This window comes from Daktulosphaira vitifoliae, unplaced genomic scaffold (assembly GCF_025091365.1).
Source record: "Daktulosphaira vitifoliae isolate Bord-2020 unplaced genomic scaffold, ASM2509136v1 Scaffold_4, whole genome shotgun sequence".
In the NCBI taxonomy this organism is placed as follows: domain Eukaryota; kingdom Metazoa; phylum Arthropoda; class Insecta; order Hemiptera; family Phylloxeridae; genus Daktulosphaira; species Daktulosphaira vitifoliae.
In genome coordinates, this window is record NW_026099575.1 from 23,799,432 (window position 1) to 23,804,161 (window position 4,730).

Below are 4,730 nucleotides of genomic sequence, written 5' to 3' on the forward strand. Positions count from 1 at the left end.
TTGTTAGTCTTGTAAATATTTGTCAGTACAATTAAATGAGTCTATCATAAAATTCAAATTTGATAAAACTGATTTAGTTCTTCAAAAAGATGAACTTTTTTTTTTTAATAGTTTGGGATCTATAAGTAAATGTAGCAATTATAAAATATAATTAAATAATAATAATGGTCAGTTTAAAATTATTCTATCTCATATCATTCAACTACTGACTATATACTACAGACTATATGAAAATATAGTCTGATTATACTGTGCGATACATATATTTTCATTGATAAAGGCGATAAAGCGCACATAATATAAAACAAAATGAATATGTAATTATAATAAAATATCATAAGATTATATTATGAATGCTACCGCGTTAAACGTTATAGTAATTTTAGCTTCGATGAGAAGCTGAGAAGGTATTAATTTTACCATGATGTATTTTTTTTTTTTTGTGTATGTTTTTCTTAGCTCTCACAGAACCGATTTCTTTCAATGATACATCAAAAGATCACAAATCGTATCTAGTTAAAGACATTACCCTCAAAAATTAAAAAAATTTCCCTCGTTTCTCGTAAATAGAATGGGGAAATATCCAAAAAAAATTACAATTTTAAAAAATCAGAAATTTTTGAAATTTTTTGTTCTTAAAACTATCATAACTTTTTCAAAAATTAACAAATCAGAATAATTTTTTTTTAATGGAAACCTTAGGTATTTCGTTTTTTTTTTTTGGTATAATATTTTTTGCATTCTGACCATTTACCTAACCAAAAGGGGGGATTCTAAATAGCAACTTTTTTACAAAAATATAAATGATTTTTTAAACTAAACAAATTTAATTAAAACATTAAATTTGTAAGTGTTTTTTGTCATAAAAAACTAAAAAATAATAATAAATATAGTTTAAAAATACTGAAAAAGACGCTTTTAAAACATATCGAACTAAAAAGTTAAAAATAATTTTTAAAATAAACTTAAAACAATAATGAATGAAAAATGCTAGTATTAATATGAAAAAAAGCGTCGGGCGCTCAATATAAAAAAAATATAGTACTAAGCCCTCACGCTTTTTTTCACAATAATACTAGTATTTTTCATTCATCATTGTTTTAAGCTTAATTTAAAAATTATTTTTAACTTTTTAGTTCGATGTGCTTTAAAAGCGTGTTTTTTTAGTTTTTTTTAAACTATATTTATTTATCACTTTTTAGTTTCATGTTATGATAGTAGTTACTATCGATATCATAGTTGTAACGGGTAACGGGAAATCAGGGTTCTATTCCGGAGAGGGAGATTGAGAAACGGCTATCACATCTAAGGAAAGCAGCAGGCGCGGAAATTACCCACTCCTGGAACGTGGAGGTTATGACGAAAAATGACGATACGGGAATCATCCTTTGTAATCGGAATGAACACACTTTCGTAATGAGAATAAAGCTTGTTAATGTATAAATTTTAATAGTAATTAGAATATATATATATATATATATATATATATATATATATACATGTAAAGCGACTTAAGTACGTAAACGTAAGAGTTGGGCATTATTCGAATAAAAAATTATTCGATTGATTATTTGAATAAAAAATTATTCTTTATTCGTTAATTTTTCATTTGATTATTCTAGATTATTTATATTCATCATTTTAATTTTTACAATAATTCGTTATTCATTATTCAACGAGTTATTCTACATTTTTTATTCATTATTCGGTTATTCATTATTCTTCATAGTCGTGTTTATCTCAAATGATTCGTAGGTAATTTAAAACTACAACTTAACTGAAAATTGAAACTAGTATTTCTTTCTTATTGTTATATTATCTGCAGTCAAAAATGTCAAAACCAAAAATCATAAATAATTTCTACGAGGCTAATCTAAATGGTTTAGCACTCGATATCGACATGTTATTTACCTGCGTTTTACTGCTTTAATAATTACTGCTTTTATTATTAATTAAAAACAATGTTTGACATAACTTGATGTAGCTGAAGATGTACTGAATTTTAATTTAGTATAGTATCGACAGTTAACTACAGTTATTTTCGTTTTTCTACAAGTGCGTAAAAATAATACAGTAATGGATGATTTGAGTATTACGAGTGGCAGTGACACAATTTTAGTTTATAATGATGAAAGCAGGTCAAGTTCATCTCAAAGTGTGCAACTATTGGAGGGCCAGAGTCAAACTATTTCCCAAGATGAACAGCAGTCATCAAAGTCGATCGAAATAGCCACTAATGCTACTATACTTGATGGAACTTTTTCTAAATTAATTTCTTCTGATTCTAAAAATGTGATAGCAAGTTGTGTTAAATGTCAGCCGAAAAATATAAACATTAAAGGATCTAAATTTTCATTGTCAAATTTTAAATCATATTTAAAAAGAAAACACGACAGTTCTGTTTTAGATGAATATGAAAATTATATTAATGACACGCGAAAAAAAGGAAAAAATGAACGTATCAATTATACGAAATGTAAAAATAAAATGAAATACTCTCAAAATCAATTTGACGAAGATGTGACTAATTAAATCATCCATTCAATGGCACCTCTCAGTACTGTAGAAAATCCATTTTTTAAAGAAATATTTGTTGCATCTGGAATTCTTAAAAATAATAGTTTAACTTTAATGAGTCGCCGAAGCCTTAGTAGAAAAATCGAAACTCGTTTTAATACAAGCATTGAAAAATTAAAAAGTTCATTAGAAAAAGTAAATTATTTATGCACAACAGTTGATGTGTGGTCTGCAAAAAGAAGGAGATTTATGGGTGTAACCATTCACTGGATTGATGAAGAATCTTTAGAGCGAAAATCAGCAAGCTTAGCATGTCGTCGTTTTAGAGGTGCTCATACACACGATAGAATCGCAAAAATATTACATAATATATATTACAAGTACAATTTGGATATGACGAAGGTAAATGGTATATTTTATAGATAATAGTTTTAATAGTTTTGCGGCTGTTGCACACGAGCGATACTTTAAGGTATGAATTAGTTATATAGAACTATTTTATAATTTACCGGACATGATTTTTTTTGCGATTTTTTTTTATCACTCTATGTATTTTTGGCTAAATAATTTAAATCTATAGAGTTGCTGGATGAAAATTTTTAGTTTTTAATAGGTGATAGCAACAGTTACAGTAGTGGCAGTAATATGGTTAAAGCATTTGATGTATTTGGTGTAAAAATGGCACATTTTAGAAAACTGAGCGATAGTCATGATACTGATGAAAGCGATAGCGATTCAAGTGTTAATAGTTTTCAAAGTGAAGATTTAGAAAATGAACCTCACGTTATACTTTCTAGGCATATTCGATGTTGTGCTCATACATTAAGCCTTTGTGTTACCAGTGATTTAATGAAATCTATCAAATCATCACTATATCTCCATGAAATACATACTAAAGTCATGCAAAAGTGTAATACATTATGGAATGCGGCAAGTCGACCAAAATCAGCAGAGATAATTCAGTCAATTTTAGGACATACTCTATGAAGACCCGGTGAGACGAGATGGAATTCACTATTTGACTCGTTAACTCAAATTCAAAAAATAAAAGAAAAATCTAGTGAACTTACTAGAGCACTTAATTTAAAGCAGTGTTTATTTACTGCTTCTGACCATAATTACATTGAAGAATTTTTGTTTTGTGTTAAGCCTTTAACACAAGCATTGGACATATTACAAGGAGATAAAAGTGTATTTTACGGTACGGTTATTCCTACACTATTATGCTTGCAACAAAAATTAATGATTGTTGACAGTGAAAAATTGATGTATTGTAAATTAATTCGAAAAAGTCTTCTTGATAGCATCGAAAAAAGATTTTCTAATATTTTAAGTTTTAATACAGTCGAAGCTGATAATGCAGCTTTTTCTCACCCCAAGTTCAAAAATAAGTGGTTAAATTGTATTCATACGTCATATTCTCGTGATAAACTTTTATCAATATTTAGAAAAGCAGTAACAGCTGAATCTAAAACAAATCTTGTGAAGAAAATGTTGAAATTGAAGACGATCAATCTGACTTTTATGACTTTGGTCCAGCAATACAAAATGACAGAACAGATACATCGACGTCTGCTGAGATTGAAGTTTGTATGTGAAATTAAATGTTTTAATTATAATTAATTTAACTATGGTTTTAAATTTATGTTCAAGGTGTTAAAATATTTTGAGGATCCACGTCAACGTCTTGAATGTTTAAACTCATATCCTACTATCAAAAAAATTTTTCTTCAGTACAATACTCCTGTGGCGTCTTCAGCTCCGGTAGAGAGACTTTTCTCTTTTGCGACTATGACAAATTTACCAAAGTCAAATAGGTTGTCAGATGATTTATTTGAGTATAAAGTTGTATTAAAATCAAATTTAAATTATGAATTACAAAATAGAAACTAAAATAAAAATTAATTATTATTTTTATCACGATTATTGTTACTATTATGTAAATTATTGATATTGTTGTTATAATTATTTGCTTTGTTATGTATATAATGATCTTTATAATTCTGTTTATTTAATTCTCTTTTTTTTTTTTTATAAAAACCCAAGTTGCGTTTCTGTAATTAAAAGTTATATTTTATTTTTTATAAATTAACAAATAAAAGAAAAGCATTACCTGTAATTAAAAGAAAACAACAATAGAAGTTTTTACTTTACTCATAGTAACAACAATAATAATTATAATATTAATTAAGAGTTGCAAAAAATAAGTAATT

General features: G+C 26.8%; 1 pseudogene; it reads left to right on the forward strand.

The window, feature by feature from the left end:
- The first annotated feature begins 1,793 nt into the window (after positions 1-1,793).
- LOC126905002 (uncharacterized) lies at positions 1,794-4,436 on the forward strand (annotated as a pseudogene).
- The last annotated feature ends 294 nt before the right edge of the window (positions 4,437-4,730 follow it).